Source organism: Sander lucioperca, chromosome 4 (genome assembly GCF_008315115.2).
Source record: "Sander lucioperca isolate FBNREF2018 chromosome 4, SLUC_FBN_1.2, whole genome shotgun sequence".
NCBI lineage: Eukaryota > Metazoa > Chordata > Actinopteri > Perciformes > Percidae > Sander > Sander lucioperca.
Window position 1 is genome coordinate 29,685,553 of NC_050176.1, and position 18,677 is coordinate 29,704,229.

At 37.7% G+C, this 18,677-nt stretch overlaps 1 long non-coding RNA gene across 1 annotated transcript; it reads right to left on the bottom strand.

Annotated features, from left to right (window-relative positions):
- Positions 1 to 12,151: 12,151 nt before the first annotated feature.
- Positions 12,152 to 12,434, bottom strand: LOC118494915. Its single transcript, XR_004897123.1, has 2 exons — positions 12,397 to 12,434; positions 12,152 to 12,314 (listed from the first exon to the last, which is right to left on the bottom strand). It is a non-coding gene; the product is annotated as an uncharacterized LOC118494915 (long non-coding RNA).
- Between the last annotated feature and the right edge of the window lie 6,243 nt (positions 12,435 to 18,677).

Sequence of the window (18,677 nt, forward strand, 5' to 3'; positions counted from 1 at the left end):
AATTTTCAAAGACTTAACCTTAACCTTAACTTGCGTAATAGTGGACACTATTCAAATGCAATAGGTAAAACAGTGCCCCCAGTAAATGCATTAACATGTTACTACCTCGGTCTCAACATGGAAATGTTGCACTGTTGGGTTTATTTACATCCTTATGCTAAAGCAGTCAGACCTGGGTAAAGGTAATAACTTGCTAACAACTAATGTTAGCTAAATTGAGCTACATTTAACTGACCAACCCGTTCTCATTTCAAACTCGTAAAATAAGGACGTTTAGACAGTGGCTGTCAGCGTCTGATGTGACGAAAAAGGCATCTTTCAGCGTGTTTGTGTTACGCACCGGGGAGTGCAGCAGTTAGATTTAGCGAGTAGTATGTATGGGCAAATTTCCGCATAAGGAGTATGGTTGGGGTGGTGGATGGGTCAAACACAGGACTTTCACCCAGGAGAGCGGGGTTTGCGTCCTGCTTGTCATGCTTGCTATAGTTGTTTTTTTCTTAGGGTTAGGGTTAGAGAATGTGACATGGATACAGTGCCTTGCAAAAGTGTTAACCCCCCCCTCTGCTAAATCAGTAATTTCATTAGCCGATAATCTCTGAGCTAGCTACTGAACGTCAGCTAACGTTTTTTGACACTATGATGGAACTAAACCTGACAATGACTATAAGTCACAGTAATAACGACCAATTTGACACAATGTTCTAACATTCGAAACTGAACATGGTCCAGAGTTGGTCTTTGATTTTAGACGTGGGGCTCCCTCACCCACTCCGACTCTGATAAGTTTTTAAAAAGGGCCAACAATGCTTGTATTTTCTTAGGAAACTTAATTATTTTAATGTTGACAACAACATTTTGACTCTTTTTTTAAGTCCTTTATCGAGAGTATTCTCTCCTACTGTATTGTATGCTAGTATGGACATTCAAAAATCAACCATAGGAACAAATTGGGGAAGATTGTTAAAACCTGTGGAAAAATCATTGGTAAGCAACAGGTAGACCTGTACCAACTATATCTGACCAGATTGGCACAGAAGGCACACAAGGTTTGCATGGATACAATCCATCTACTTTCAGTGGAGTTCAAGCCGCTCCCTTCCGGTCGTAGATATAGATATCCTAATGTAACATAGTAAAAGCATGAGGTGATAAGTGATGCTGTTAGTATCATTTAATAATCAGAGCATATAAATAGTGTGATTAAATAAGTTGAAATTCATTTAAAAAGTTATGATAAAAATGTTAAAAGCAGTTTAAAAAGTATTATGTTTGTTTTATGTAGAAGATAATGTATTTCTGAAGACTGTCTAAACCAGCATTTATGGGGTTAATAACGATCGGCAGGAGATGTACTTGGATTCTGGTCTCAGGTTTTTTTTTGAGGAGAGACAGAGGGGGGGCAGGAGAGTGAAGCCAAAGAGTGAGCGTGACACAGAGATTTTCTGAGTTAATTAGGAAGGAGTAGTGCACAAACCAGTGTGTAACTTGTGTCTTATGATTGTTTGCACGACAATTAGTGAGAAGAGTGACAAGCTGCATATTGAGAACCGGAAGGAATTTCTAGACGAAGTTCAGAGACTGTTTACTTTTGTGCTACTGCTAATGCTAACGCTTAGCCACCTTGAAGTATAGGCTAGAGTCAGTTCATTACAAGTGAACGACATTTTCTAGTTAAAGTTTGACTACCTCAGTTGAACAGTTTGAGGGGTTTATCTGCTGCTTTCGACCTGAAGACAGGGAAGAGACTCAGACAGAGCTTGGAGCAACCAGAACTTCACTCGTGAGTTTTACTGGAAACGTGGAGGAGAAAAGAGAAACCGACGGAGTTCGTGTTGAAATGCTGATCGGATGCTGAGCCTGCTTCGGTGACTGTTGGAGAAAGGACGGTACAGAAATATTAACTCAAGGTATCCTTCATTTTGTTTGCTCGCTGACGAGTGAAACGGCCATTAAGTTTTGGGCCACAACGGACACAAGAACTGCATCAGGCCTGCTACAGTATTTTAGTTTTATAATAATTTTGGTTGCCGGCTTTAGATTGCATGAAGGTGTGTGTGGGCCCACAAATTATGTTGGTTTAAGTGACTTTGAAGTTGGTAGGTTTTTTGAATTAATCCATTTAAGGGTTAATGGTGTTTAAATTGTTGTCTGTGCATTTCTATATGGTACAGTATTGACAGTTTTCATTAAAAAGAGGGACATTTTATGGTGAAGGTTTAAAAAAGAAAAGAAAAAGAACAATCATATCGTTATTTCATTTTCTTATTTCATTGGAAATGATAATTTCTTTATTGAGCAAATAATTGAGATATATTTTTCTAAAACCTTGTGTTGTGTTACTTTATTATTTACCTGGAAAAATGTTATCATTTTATTCTGAGAGAGACATATACACATATGGTCACAAATCTTTATTAAAACTATAGTTTAAGAAAGGTGAATTCATAGGTAGGTTAGAAAAACATTTCATGTATGTACTTTAAAAGAGGGATCCAAGATAACATTTAAAACTGAGTTGATCAGGATTAAAAACACATTTGGTAAATACTTTAAAAGAACCCAAAAGCCCTGCCCTCATCATTATAGGGGAGCGCTACACTAACGTCAGAACCAACCGAGCAAAAAACTAATTCATTCCTATGGCAATAACCCAATTAAATAAGATGTAGGGAGGGGTATGACTGAAGGAATATATGTGAAGTAATGTGCAGTAGTTTTATTTATTTATGACATTGTGCAATATAGTCCTTTTACTGTATTCTATTTATTGATTGTGTATGTTATGTGTTAGATAAATAATGCTGTAGATGTCTGGTTCAATGTTTGTGTTGTGAATTATGTGTCAATATGCCTGTACTGTACAACAAATTGCCTCTCGGGGACATTAAAGTTTTCTAAGTCTAAGTAAGTCTAATTAGCTTATAACACTAGTCGTCGGGGCAGAGGGTAAAGTAAAAAGAAATCGCTATTTCTATACCACTAACAAGGCTCAGAATAGCACCACACTTCCATGGTAGCATAATGAGGGTCCCTACATGTAAACCGAAGCATTGAGAACTTTGTAAGTAACGGCGTGTAACCAGTAACATAGCTCAAGCACGGCGTTCGTCGTTCGACTGGTCGTGGCTACTTTCCCAAGACGGCGCCCGCATATATACATGAACGGTACGGTCTTTCTAAACTATCTTTTTAATAAACTGTCTGTATACTTACAAAGTTCTCAATGCTTCGGTTTACATGTAGGGACCCTCATTATGCTACCGTAGAAGTGTGGTGCTATTTTGAGCCTTGTTAGTGGTATAGAAATAGCGATTTTAAGCTAATTATCGGTTTGCAATGAAACTGGTCACATTCGATTAGCATGAAAACATATCCCAGAGAACGGTCAACTCGGTACACATATGTAATTAACCCCTGGGTTCATTTTGCGCCGGATTTGTCCTTTAAAGTATTTTGCTTTAACAGGAAACACACGGTGAACACTGAATAACCACATAAGGAAAACCTGATGTATTGCTGTGCCATCCATCTGGGTGTCGAGGAGGGACAGCACATGGACATCATCCTCCATTCTTAAGCCTGATGAACTTATTGTTATGCTTTTCTGATGTAGACAGACCCAGTTTACTGTAACAGTTTATGTGAATCACTGAAGGATCTCTCTAACTTAGTTATAGGTTCAACTTATTTCCTGTATAGGCTCTTCTATTGTTACAGATGCAAGATAGAAATTACATATTTTTACAAATACAGTTTAAAGAACTAGCAGGCTTGAGTGCAAGGATGAAACAACCCCATTGCACTAGTTCACACATGTGAAAAGTACTAGATTAACAGGGTTTAGATTAGAAAACATCTGGAACTGGCCAGCCAGATTTTCACCTGTGAGCAGATCGACAGTAATACTGTGTACTGTTACAATCTAAATCTTTACTCATAAATGACAATATCCTATGTCGTTATCTTGAAGATGAGTTATAATAGTTTTATTAATAGCCGCAGAGAAATTATATTTAAAGACTTAATTGATATTTGCCAATTGGAATGTTTTTGTCATGAAACAGTGAGATTGAACACAATGACCACATTTTTTAAACTACTGACTACTCTTACCTGGCTCTGCAGATTTTCCACATACCTTGTTAAAAGTAACTGGAGACTGCAGTGAATTGTTTTATGGTTCAGTACATTTGATATGTACATATGACACAAGTTATCTTTCATCTAATCATTGGTAACTGTTAAGGGAAAATTTATAATATGTACATTTGTGTATATGTTATGCATGCAAGAAGTTTAGGATGAAAATGAATATGGCCTTTTCATGAATAACTTACATTCTGACAAATCTTAATACCATTAATGTCTTCCTATGATTTGATTATTGTAGATAATAGCATTACACTTATGTACTAAAAGAGAAATCAACTGATGTAGAAAAACAATTTAATTAATGACTTTATTGCACATAAAAAAATATTTAAGCATACCAATACACAGAAGTGGACCACGGTCAGGGGGAGTTTATTTATCCTAAGACATTGAGGTAGTAGACTTTCAGTGCTAAACTTTACAAATAGTAATAATCATCAGTAAAACAATTGACGTGATAAACACAGTATGCAAATAATAACATTACTTTTATCTAACACATAGTTTTAAAAGCCAGTGCTGCAGTCCATATAAGTAATGGGTGGATAGGGAGAAGACATTAAGAAGAGCACAGGTGGTAAAGTTGAACATTGATATGGCTACAACTTGTAGTACAAGTGTGTTTTTGATAGACACATAACATTAAAATCTATCAGCTATCTCCCCTAAATGAGAAATGGCCAGGTGATTGAACAAAACAAATTGTGTAAAATAAAATTAACTTATTCACACAATAATAGTCCTGGGGACTTTCCCAATACCCAAATTTGTACCTCCTTGACTCACCGGGTTGTGACCCAGAAATCATTCTCAGTGCACCATGTTGAAGGACGTCCCAATTCCTAAAATGCACATCGAAGAGCGAGGAGGCTCCTCAGAGGAGTTACAATCGAGGATACACCAAATTATTCTCTGCAGAAGTCTTTTCAACCGTGGCATGTAATCAATAAGGTGTGACACAGCATAAGGAGGAAGAGAGAGAGCGATAATAGAGCTATATCCGCGGGCCATAGGTTAATCTAACGTTAAGGATCGGGCCAGGCGCATTATACAAATTAACATTGTGATTAATAGTGGGTGGGTGAAATAATACACAAGGAAAATATTAACATTCTCATAAATGTGAACATATCAGAGCTGTGGTCGGGCAGACAGCTTCATTTGAAAGTGCGTCTGAGAGACGCTCGAGAAACAGCATCTTAACTTCATTAGGATTATTTCAGAAGTGAAAGGTCAAGTTCGGTTTTCTCTGTCAAGTTTATAACTACAATTCGTTTTGCTGCTTTAATGTCCGACGATATGAGCTACAGTGACATTACTGGGCGTATGGAAATCTTTACAAGCAGCCTCTCTAATCATTAAAGTAAATTGTTATAGAAAATACTAGGGGTGAACGGTACATGTATTCGTATTGAACCGAAATGGTACGGGTGTCTCGGTTCGGTACATGAATTTACACGGAGAATACACGGTATAAAAATTAGGACTGCAACAACGAATCGATAAAATCGATAAAATTTGATTATTAAAAAAGTTGGCAACGAATTTCATTATCGATTCGTTGTATAAATATGCCACTCAGTCGCGGAGATAAAAAAAAAATAAATTGAGTTGAGCGCAGAGCGGAGCAGCGCGGAGCAGCGCAGAGCAGCGCAGCGCGAAAGAAAAGAAAAAAGAGCAGAGCGGGGGTAGAGGAAATACGGAGAGACCCGTAACGTTGTCCTGGTGATGATTCAGCACCTAAAACGTAAACATGTTGGAGTCCTTGATGAGGAGGAAGGGAGTTCAACAGCAGGGTAAAGTCACTACAGAATCCTACTTTTGTTCCGTTTTGAAGTGAGGAACGTAACGTCTCTCCAGTAGCTCTTCTGGTGCTGGTGTGGTATTTACTCGTTATCCAGCTTGACAAGCATGACAAGCTAGCGTTAGCTCGTTAATAACAGTAGTAAAGCAGGGATGGTATAATTTGCAAGTTTTTATTCACTCGCCTTTTTCGGCCCATTCATTTTTCAATCTATTGTCATGTATATATTCTGTGCTTTGTCCCATATCAGTTATTGTTGACAAATATATTTGTGTGTGTTGTACTTTTTAATTTCATTTTAAAGTTCTTTTATAGCACTTGGTCATCTTAAGCTGTGTTTAAATGTGGTGTACAAATGAACTTAACTTGCACTTACTACAATGATGGTAATAATTTAATGAATAAGCTTCAAGTGAACGTGTGTGTGTGTGTGTGTGTGTGTGTGGTCTGTATCTGCTCTTTGGGTTACTTACCTTTACACATCTATTAACTAAAACAACAAGTATGTATGTAAGTATGTATTGATGTAAATTAATGTTTTTTTGTTTTTTTATCCGATTCATCGATTAATCGAAGAAATAATCGACAGATTAATCGATTATTAAAATAATCGTTAGTTGCAGCCCTAATAAAAATAAATAAAACTTGCGTGCAAATGAATTAATGTAATGTGGAACTACTGTTACATACGCGTTTCTTAGGGACACCTAATCTGTAGCCCCGCCTTAGCTCTGAAGCTGCCAAGCTCCGCCTACATGTCGAGTCGGTCCAGTGAGTCCACAAACTAGCAAGCAAACTAGTCCCTTCCATATACAACCAAACACGGATGTACTGTAGCTGTATCCCTTCTTGCCTCGACCACAAATGGGTTCCAGGCCCATTTGCTTCGCTGTTTGCTCCGCTGTTAGCTCCGGCTTTTAGCTCCGCCGTTAGCTTCGCTGTTTGCTGCTAGCTCCGCTGTTAGCGTGTGAAGCTAACGCCACAATTGGCCAACTTCTCTGTGTAACCGAAGCTGCTCTTTTAACCCTTGTGTTGTCTTCCCGTCAACCTTGAAATAAACACTTTTTTTTCGACGTTTTTGACGCCTTTTTTTCACAGTTTTTGCTTTTTCCAACGTTTTAAATTGTTACATTTTTCTTTTACACATTTTTAGTAGGGATGTCCAGATCCGATCACGTGATCGGAAATCGGGCCCGATCACGTGGTTTCAGACTCGATCGGAATCGGACGTTACCTCCCGATCAGGACTCGGATATACATGTATATATATTCTCATTATTTTTTAACACATCTATAGTTATGCGGTGGCACAGAGTTAGAAAAGTAGCAAAGTAGAACACGGAAGCAGCTTGAAGCGGAAAGCGCGAGTATGTCTGCGGTCTGGAGGTATTATAAAGTTGATGACAACAACATTGCCATAGCAAACTGTGAGATATGTAACAGAAGTGCTCTGTTTGTTAACAGAGTTGTTGAATGTTAAAATAAGGTTAATTAAATAAAATATAAGGAACATCCTGGATCTGTTTTTTCGCTCTTCTTTATTCTTTTTTTATATATTATAGAAGTATCGGATCGGGACTCGGTATGGGTAGATACTCAAAATCAAATGACTCGGACTCGGACTCGAGGGCAAAAAAACCTTATCGGGACATCCCTAATTTTTAGCGCTTATTTCTACGTCACATATTTTCTGATATAAAACAAAAATTGAAAACGAGTCAGTTTGACCCGAAGTCAACACAAGTTCCAGATGGAGTCTGGAGATGATGTGGGGTAGTCTACTTCTTGTTTACTGTTTACATCTTACTTTATACGCTTCAGGCTGTTGCAGCTAGCTCAGGGGACAGACTGTATGACACTAGGTGGTACAGCCTGAGACATGCACAATAAAAAAAATTGCCTTCTGCATTTTTGTTATGCTTTTCCCTCCATTGTACCGAACCGAACCGTGATGTATGAACCGAACCGTGACTTCAGTGTACCGTTCCACCCCTAGAAAATACTGACACTACTGATACTGATACTGGATGAAGAGCTGATCCACGCATTGATGATAGATAGATAGATAGATAGATAGATAGATAGTGTGTGTGTGTATATAGCCCTATATACTGTATATATTTGTATAGTTCTTTTTATACAAACATTTATAGTGTTTTACTCTAAAATAGCCTCTAAAGGCTATAGCCATACTGTTATCTATGTAATATATACAGTATATATATCTACATAAATATTGGCCTATAAATATGTGTGTGTGTTAACTACAACAAATAAAAATGTTCAACATCTGAACATTGTTATCAAATTTTGCTAGTTGTGAAGTAAATATATGTTGCCATAAACACTGTTCTGCTCATCTGACACATTTACAGTACAGCATGACAAAACAATGGACAGCTGATACAGCTGTGCCACACTTCATGTTTAAATGACATCGCTTTTATACAACGGCTCTGTGGCAAAGATGTCTCATGTTTGTTAAATGCCAATAACCTCGACTCCTTTCTCCTCGAGTCTTCCTTGACTCCTCAGCTGGAATCTCCTGTGGGCAGTACCAAGATGCCAGGAGAGGAGTAAGGGATGCATGCAACTGGGAATTGGGAAAGGGTTCAGGAGTGCCAAACCTTATGTGATGGTGATGTTCAAAACTGCCACTTGAACAATGAAAAAATGCAGCCATAACACTGTTCACAAACCTGCAGGCTTTGTCTGTCAGTACCTGACTGGCAGCAGCTTTTCACCTGCACCGCTGGGTGATGTAGGTAATGCAGTGTGGAGGGCAGTGATGACATGCAGGTAATGCAGGTGGATGTTGGTGACCTCTTTGGGTCATTCTGTAGTCCATATATCGCCGGTCGATCATCATCATCATCTCTCCTTCTCTCGCTCTCTGTCAGCTACTCACATTGTTTGCCTTCCTATAAAATAAAAAATAAAATCAGAGGTTTCCCCAAATGTATTAATACTCCCCCCACTGCCTTTTAGAAAAATAACAGGAATTATTGTATTCAGATTTTTAATTATATCACTACTAATGCCTGAGTCTGTGGAGACAGAAACAGTTTGAAAAAGTTCAAACAGGGAGTGAAATTGTAGGCGAATGATGAAAATTAGGAGAAAAAACAAGAGTGTGATTCCGGTCCTTTTGGGAATTCATTGTATGAAAGAGTAATGATTCAAACCTCATCATCTTCATACATACTTTAGAACGGAAGATGATGTCCGTGTGCTGTCCGTTCTCGGCACCCAGATGGTGGCACCAAACACGCAATACATCAGGTTTTCCTTATGTGGTCATTCAGTGTTCACTGTGTGTTTCCTGTTAAAGCAAAACACTTTAATGAAGACGTAAATGATGGCAATGCATAATATACAAACCAGCTTCTCAGACCATGTATATGGAGGTTTGCTTCAGTGTAGGACCATCATGTATGGGCTTATTTTTAATACCCCAAAACATTTCCTCACAGTTCTCACATTTTACTTTATTATGACATAATTAATCAAACTAAATACCATACTAACTGTTTAATGAATTGACAGAAGAGGAAGTCTTTCTAATTGCATAAAGGGAATGCCTTAAAATTGATCAGATTCTGACTACCTGTGATGAGCTGATCCTCAGCACTACAGAGTGAAATATTTGGATAACGTCAGCTGTGCCAGGCGTTATGTTACAAATAGCCTGCAGTACATGTGAATTTTGCGGACATACAGGAGCTAAATCTGTAGATGGAAAAATCAGCAGTTACTTAGTTGTAACCAGATTGTACGGTGGCCGACGGGGGCAAACGCCCTGCAACTTAAGAAAACACATGCAAATAGACAAAACACAAGCAATTTAAGAAAACATCTTCATTAATTTGACAACACGTGCAGCATTCAGCAAACGCTCTGCAAATGCACACAACACAACCAAATACATAAACGCGCTGCAAATAAAAAACGATGCAAAAAGAAAAGCACACAAACCCCGAAAACAAATGCAACAAAAAAAACGCTGCATCCAGATTACAACAAAAAGAACGGAAGTTCTCCAGGCTTCTAGAGGGAGCAGCTAAGTGGAACAGCTTGATTTTTGACCCCACGGGGAGAGAGCGCTCTGAGTCGGTTATGGCTGCAGCCTGGAGACCTCCCGTCTCATGCCTCCCGTCCATAGACTGTATATATATATATATATATATATATATATATATATATATATATATATATATATATATATATATATATATATATATATATATACATATATATATATATATACATATACAGTCTAGGCTCCCGTCTCATGCCCTCCCGGCTGGTGCTGTCCCCGAGCTTCGACTTTTCAAAATAAAAGCTCGCGTCTGGTCCCTATGTCTTCGTACTTTGGTGTTGTGAGAACTAAACAGTACGGCAATCACAACTTTTTCAGCAGATGTCTTACTTACAACACGATGGAGTTAGCAAAGCAGTTTTGTGTTTATATGTGCGGGCGGGATTTATTCAGTTTGATAAATCCCACGGTAAATTGGCTGGTTTACTAAACAGGGAGGGACTATAAATCCTGTCTGTTTTTAGTTTTTTGTATTTCAAGAACGAATTGCTCCACAATATGACTACAGATTGATCACTTATTTTGTTGGTAACCGTTGTTGTATAATCACAATATTACACAAGAGGAGGCCTACACTTCAGTGATGCGCCTTTCGGACCTCGAAATGAAACCCTCTCATGTAATATGGCTTAAACAAACGTCAACGTTAAATTCTGATGCAGTTTTAAATGTTTTATCACCACGAGTTTACAGACGTCTCTGCTGATTGAGTATCACCTGTGGCCTGAGCCGAGACACACCCACCAAACGAGAGAAAACATCTCAAACATAGACTTAATATTTACAGTCTATGATCTCAAAGCAGTTGCACACTGTTTCACAACGGTGCACACCGTTCTGAGATTGAAAGTGCCCTGCCGGCTCTCTCTCTCTCTCTCTCTCTCTCTCTCTCTCTCTCTCTCTTTCTCTCTCTCTCCCCGTGGGGTCGAAAATCAAGCACTTCCGTTGTGTAATCTGGATGCAGCGTTTTTTTGTTGCATTTGTTTTTGGGGTTTGTGTGCTTTTCTTTTTGCATCGTTTTTTATTTGCAGCTCGTATATGTATTTGGTTGTGTGGTGTGTATTTGCAGGACGTTTGGTGACGTTTAGCTTGTGTTGGCTGGCTGAGTAATCAAGGAAATAGTCTCGTAACTAAATCTATTAATGGGAAATGTATTTATTTCATCAGATACACAGGCACAACTTTAGTAACGTTGACGTTATTCTCTTGTGTGGATGCAGCTGGCAGCAGCTCCTACATGGCCGAACTTAACTTGAATTTTCAAATAGTTAGTAATTTGAAAATTTTAATTTTAATTGGGACCTACATGTTGCTTGTTTAATGGAAAATGAAGCTGCATTGTTTAAATATATATATATATATATATATATATATATATATATATATATATATATATATATATATTTTTTTTTTTTTTATTGGATTATTGCATCTTCATTTAAATTTTGACTCTAAAAACATGCATTTGTGGAAAATTATATTGCTATTGTGGAATTACATTTTCATTTTCACATTTACATTATCATTTAAATTAAGTCTCATATAGGCTTCCATAGGTTAGGGGGTTGCTAGTCGCTTTTTTAAAAAGTGCCTAAATCTAGCGACAAAGTCTCTAAGTTGGCCGCCCCACCCCCGCTGCTGTACAGAGGCTGGTACAACAGTGTGCTGCGTGTGACGTCTTTTGCGCATGCGGGATTGTTTGACAGAAAGACACACACACATACATACACACAAACGCACACATACATGCATGCACACACACAGAGGTTCGATTTATAGTTAGATGTAGCCATTTTTTCTTTTTTTGATTTTAGTTGTGTCTGTATTTGATGCATGTGCCTCAGCCCCATTGAAAATCATGGTTTTCCCTAAATGTGTTTTCCGAGGTTTTAAATAAATAAAATGTTGATGAATGATGAAAAAGCTCTAAAAAACCATTGTACACTACACTCTTAGCACCAAATGGCTGACAGACACAGTTAGCGACGAGCTGGTTAACATAGTGGAGCATTTAGCAGCTGAAGATACAGATATTTCTCTTAGAACTAACAGTGAATATTGGACTTATACTAAACTCAGCAAAAAAAAGAAATGCCCCTTTTTCAGGACACTGTATTTTAAAGATACTTTTGTAAAAATCTAAATAACTTTATAGATCTTCATTGTAAAGGGTTTAAACAATGTGTTCCATGCTTGTTCAATGAACCATAAACAATTAATGAACATGCACCTGTTGAACGGTCAAAAAGACAATAACAGCTTAAGGGCGGTAGGCAATTAAGGTCACAGTTAAAAGAAAATTAGGAAGTAAAGAGACACTTCTACTGACTCTGATAAACACCAAAAGAAAGACGCCCAGGGTCCCTGCTAATCTGCGTGAACGTGCTTTAGACATGGTGCAAGGAGGCATGAGGACAGCAGATGTGGCCAGGGCAATACATTGCAATGTCCCTATTGTGACCACGTGTAACAACACCTGCATAGGATCGATACATCCGAATATCACACCTGCGGGACAGGTACAGGATGGCAAAAACAACCGCAAGAACTGGCCAGTCTGGTGCAGTACATGAGGAGGAGATGCACTGCAGTACTTAATGCAGCTGGTGGCCACACCAGATACTGAGGGCTACTTTTGATTTTGACCCTCCCTTTTTTCAGGGACACATTATTCCATTTCTGTTAGTCACATGTCTGTGAAAATTGTTCAGTTTATCTCTTAGTTGTTAAATCTTTTAATGTTCATACAAATATTTGCATATGTTAAGTTTGCTTAAAATATAATGCAGTTGAAAGTGACAGGACGTTTCTTTTTCTGCTGAGTATATTTGCCAGGTGGACAAAAACATGACTCCAAACTTGTTTCCTCTGTCCCCAAGTGGTCAACAAAATCTGTGATTGCAGCTTTAAAGTAACACAATACAACAATATGAGGGATTACATTTACCTGTTTACTATGAATAGCTGTAATATGTTTTATTTATTCATTGTTTTGTGCATAGTAGAGTATGTCCTGTGAGGAGATTGGACCGGAAGCTGTTGAATTACTTACTGTTGTATTGGTGTCATGTAATTCTGTGTGGGATGGGCAACTTAGTGGCATGACACTTAAATAAAAAATATCATCATCATCATCATTATCATCATCATCATCATCATCGATAGCCATTGTATTCAATATTAAATAAATTAATACATACATAAATAAATATGCCTATAAAATACAATCCTGAAATAAATAAATGAGGCAATATATATATATATATATATATATATATGGCAGGCATATTATGCTATATATTTATAGCAGGCGATTGACAGGCCTAATATATATATATATATATATTAGGCCTGTCAATCGATTAAAATATTGAATTGCATGATTGTCCATAGTTAACTTGCGAATAATCATATGCAAATATGCCTGCTTTATGCAAATGTTTATTATTATTGCAACAATCCAAAATATTGTCTAGAATATTCTCCAGAATAATCTTAAAGGTGCTGTATGCTCAGCCGTATGCTTGGCCAGCAAGTGGTATTTGAGACTCGACGTATTCCGGTGGTAACTCAATTCACATTGACAGTATATGCAAATAACTTTACTCTTGTCGAGAGAAACATCTGGAAGAGCTTTAAAACTGAACTTGCCATTCAAAAGACCCTTTTATTTATCCATTTCTGCTCAAGGAGGTTTGTATCTGCTAGCCATCCACAACGTTACTGCTGCATTGCTTTTTTGATTTCCAAAACTACGGAGCGTCCTGAGGCCCAAATCACAGAAACAAAAAGTTACCAAAAACGTTAGTGTCGTTAAAAGGAATTTGCGTAAACTTATCACATTAATTTTAACAGCCCTAATAAATAAACAGTTGTTAAGAAAAGTTAAATAAATAAATATAATACATGATAAATAGAAGGCTTTAAAGAGACCCTGTGATCAGTGATCTATATTGGCTGATACTGCTTCAAGTGATAGGTGATCAACCCCAAAAATCCTGATCGGAGCACCCTTTATGATAATGCATTATGGTTATTTCTTTTAACAGCCAAGACCAAACCAAAATGCCTTAGTATTGTGTGATACCATCTCTTTTGTAGGGATTTAGCCATAAATACTGTGTATAGGTTTTTGCAGTGTCCACAGCATGTAAGTGAGGCAGACAAGGAAGGAATTAAAGTATAATGTTGCTTAATGTTTTTTAAAATTTTCAAACTTTTAAAGAACTTGTATTACATTTAGAACAGATAAAAAATGTGGGATTTATTTGCGATTAATCGCAAGTTAACTATGGACAATCATGCGATTAATCGTGATTTAAATATTTTAATCGCTTCGAGTCAGTGTCCTGCATCACCCTGTCGGTGTTCTAATTCGCAATAATGACCGGCTCGCCCTACATTATCCCTTACATAGGGCTGCAGGTGTCGCTCATGACTGAGGTTCGAGTGGAAAGGCACTTGAAAAGGGATCTGTCAGTTACCATATTTAAACAGTATACTATTGTATGTAATGTGAAATTATAATTATCTAAGATAAAATACGTGAACGTACATATTTCTGTAGGTTTTTATTGTAGATTATACAGCCTTCAAAGCATATTTGGCTTACGTTGTATTTTATTAGTTACGCTCCCTTATCCAGCCTCTGTGAGCAGAGTGTGCATCATGTTCAATTGCAGTAACCCAGCGCTCCTTTAACACATCTGTCAGGTTGCTGCTGACCCTTTTAGGGAAAAGAGCCAGCTTGTTGTGAAATAGAGGGACAAAAATAGAAAATGTTTTGGCTGACAAGTAGCAGAGGTTAAATATGGTAAAGTTGTATTTCAGAAGTAACTTAAGAGGATCTTTTGCTTTTGTTTGACAGTAGACTAGAGACAGACAGGAAATATCATGCTGTATTGAGAGATAAAGAGATACACTATTTAATTATCATCCAGCCCTAATGACAAGTCAGTGTAGCTACATAAAAGCATGTTTCATATTTGGTTCAGTGATGTTTGACAGTGGTCCGATCTTTGTGTCATGTTTGCCTGGTATAAACTTAAAATCCTGTGTCCCTGTTTGTTTACATCTTTTGACCATGATGACTAAAAAACATTACTGCAAGAGACCAGATAGAAAATGGTATCAAGACAAATGACAGCAAGAAACAAATTAACAGAGAGACTGACACAGAACGCAAGAAAAAAGGGGCAGAGAGTAATGACGAGCCTTTGAGCATAAGGAATACACATGGTGAAGCTGTCCTGGAACACCAGACAGAGATGAAGTAGACTGAGCTCACAAGACACTAGTGTGAAGACACTGGCATTAAAGTCCTCCACATGCCACCTCAAATTCTGCCTCCGGACAACAAGACAGAAGAAATGTCAACCATAAATAAATGTTGCCTGTTTCTTAAACTGTGTGTGCCACAAATAAACTCACACATAAACTGTAAATGTGTGTGTGTGGTTGCATCTATATGAGTGTGGAATGGTTGTTTGAGTGGGAGAGCATTTGTTGGCTTTATCACTGCTGCATGCACTTGCGTATGTGTTTGCATCTTTAAGTGTTTGTATGTTACATGATGATATTGTCCACGCTAAAACACCCCAATAACTATTTCTATGTGGCCACAAAACAATGCACCAAACTATTTGATAAAATAACCAGAGGAATGTTAGGGTATGTAAAAAGGGGGGGGGGGGGGCTATCTACTAAAAGATGAATAACTCAGCTAAACTTTTGCTTCCTTGCTCCAATATTTCTTCTACTGACACTGTTGTTTAAATTACAAGAGCAAAGAGGCACATAAAAAATACAAAACCCCTACTCAAGCACAGTCACCGGTGACTGGTTATTCACTCATCACAGTGGAGACTGTTTAATCCACAAAGCTCCAACAAACACTTGCAAGCATACAACACTTTACAATCCAACTAAATAGAGGAAGACTGGGGCGTTTCAACTTATCCATCCATTCCTCTATCTCTCTGAAGATGTCTCAGCTGTGGTGACATTTATAGAAAGCAAGAGTTACACAAGAATACCATAATGTAAGAAAAAAAACATACAGTACCAGTTTTAAGACATTTAAAAGAGGATATTAAGTTGATACGTTAATACTTAATTACTAATTTGTCAGTGTGAACGCAATGTGATTCTGCCACTGATCATGTGCAGAGGTCCTTAACAGGTTTTGAGAATGCATTGTGTTTGTAAGTGACAAATATACTCAAATATACCAGTTTGCATGCTAAATCTGCTTGGCCTTTGATAGGCCTGTAACAATTCCAAATTTTGCTGGACAATTAATTGTCTCAGAAATAATTGCGATTAACAATAAATTGTTTTTTAGTGAAATAATACATTTTTTATTTATTTAGTACTTTTTCCAACAAATTTAATGAATCCCATGATACATCTTTTGTTATATTTCACTGTTATGTGACCCAGATACGCAGGTTCACAGCCTACAAAGTAAACCATGCCTCTTTATTATCATAAAACATTGTATTTTTTGCTTAAATGAACAGAAATTTGAAAACAGAACATGTATTCCCATCAGTATAAAACAAAGCATTAATCATAAACAAAAAACACAGCATGTTTGATTTCTCTGGCTTTAGACGGCTCCAGCCCAGGATGTTTGTAATTGCTATGGCAACAAGTGACAGCTGCCGCTAGCATAGCTTTAGCTAAACAGTCCGACCAATAATCACTTATATAATTACAATTTGGCACATCTAAACAAAATCAACAATTGCCATCAACAGTCATACCCCTTAGGACCTTAGCAAACAAGATGTTCTATACAGCTTAGAAAAATAAAAGCACAAATCCCTGTGGAACTATGTTAGCATAATTTCCGCTACAGCATTGTCATTTACGGTAACGTTACTAATTAAAGTACCATAGTAGATTAAACACCACGGACGGACTAACTACATTACTTAAACACAAGTTCGAAAGCCGACTGGACATGCAACTTGTGGGGCATCCTCTGGTAGGAATCCATTGTATCGTAGGCTAGTTAACATTGCTGTTAGATGATGCTACGCCGGTATTTCAAGCGCTTTTGATGGATCCAAACAATAGTGTGACCAATCTCATTAAAAAAATAACCGTGATTATGTAAAAAAATTGCGGTTAGACAATTATTTAATAATGGTTACAGGCCAAGCCTTTGAGTGTGTTGTTGGTGGACACTATTGCCCCACAATGCAATCTGGATAGGGGAGCTGGTCACTCCTCGTAAGATAACTCCAGGAAGTTTACAGAAAAAAATATTGGAAAAACATTTGGCCTTCTCTTTACATTCAATTAGCAGTAATATCACAATTTGTTTTCATTGCAATGCATCTTGTATAATTTCCTGTTACAAAATGGTAATGTAGATTAATTTCCTACAAATAACTGCAGATACACTACACTGTGAGATAATTATATAGCACTAGGGGTGTAACGTTTATGTTATGTGTTTTAAGCCCCAACGTCTCCTTCCGGGCAGCGCTGCCTGGAAGGCACTAGGATTAGGCAATGGTTATGGTTATGGTTAGGGTTAGGTGCCTTGAAGTCAACGGTCGCAGCGCTGCCTGGAAGGAGACATTGGGGGCTTAAAACACCATTGAGCGGGTGTAATGGTACACAGAAGTCACGGTTCAGTTCATACCTGGATTAGTAGTCACAGTTCGGTGCATGTTCAGCACAGTGGGAACACAACAAATGTATATATATATATATATATATATATATATATATATATATATATATATATATAATGTTTATTTTGAGCAGACAGTGAAAGTGTCAAAAACAAAATCTTCTTGCTGGGGATTGAGGTAGCGTTTTGTCCACTAGCAACTTCGGTAAGCTATTTTCTAAGGAACATTTCAATTTCAATTTCACTGATCAAACACTTTCTCATATACTTTCTCAAAAGGCAACACGTCACAAAAGGCTACAAAATTGAAAAGCATCTCTAATGCTGTGAAATCGAAAATGCAAAATGAATAGAATAATAAATAATAAAACTTGTGCATTAGGAGTTTGAGTGTTGATTTGCACATCTGGGTGATGCCGTCGCGTGTGCGTAGCATGTAGGCTATAATTGTCTTATACACAACTCTCTTTGTTCCAGCTCCTGTGTTTTATTTGTGCTCGCCATAGTGTGATTGTCTCGTACACCAATCAGCTTGTTGTACTAAATATTGCTAACGGCGTATGGCCAAATGTTTCTGGGTGGAACTTACACTTTTGAACTTTGGCTGTGCAATATGTGCATCGATCTACACCGTGTATTCTGCTTGCGGCTGCATGCACTGGACTGTGACACCCGGATTGTGACAGTGCGGCACAAAAACAAAAACCATTATAGCCCTATTTAACACAAAGTGAATAGTATTTTGTATGTGGACACAGAGCCAGATAGTTTATCCATATCCAGTCTTCTATTTCCTCCTGTCTGACTGCTGAATGAGCAAAATGTGTCAGACAAATAATACAAATGGAGATACTGAGAGGTTAAATTGGAGAGTAAAGAGTGTGTGTCTGTATGCAATGGAAAAACATACTGTAGTCCGTAGGCCCTGATTTCCATAGCATGACTCACTGCTGCAGTCTAAAGTAAAGGGTCAG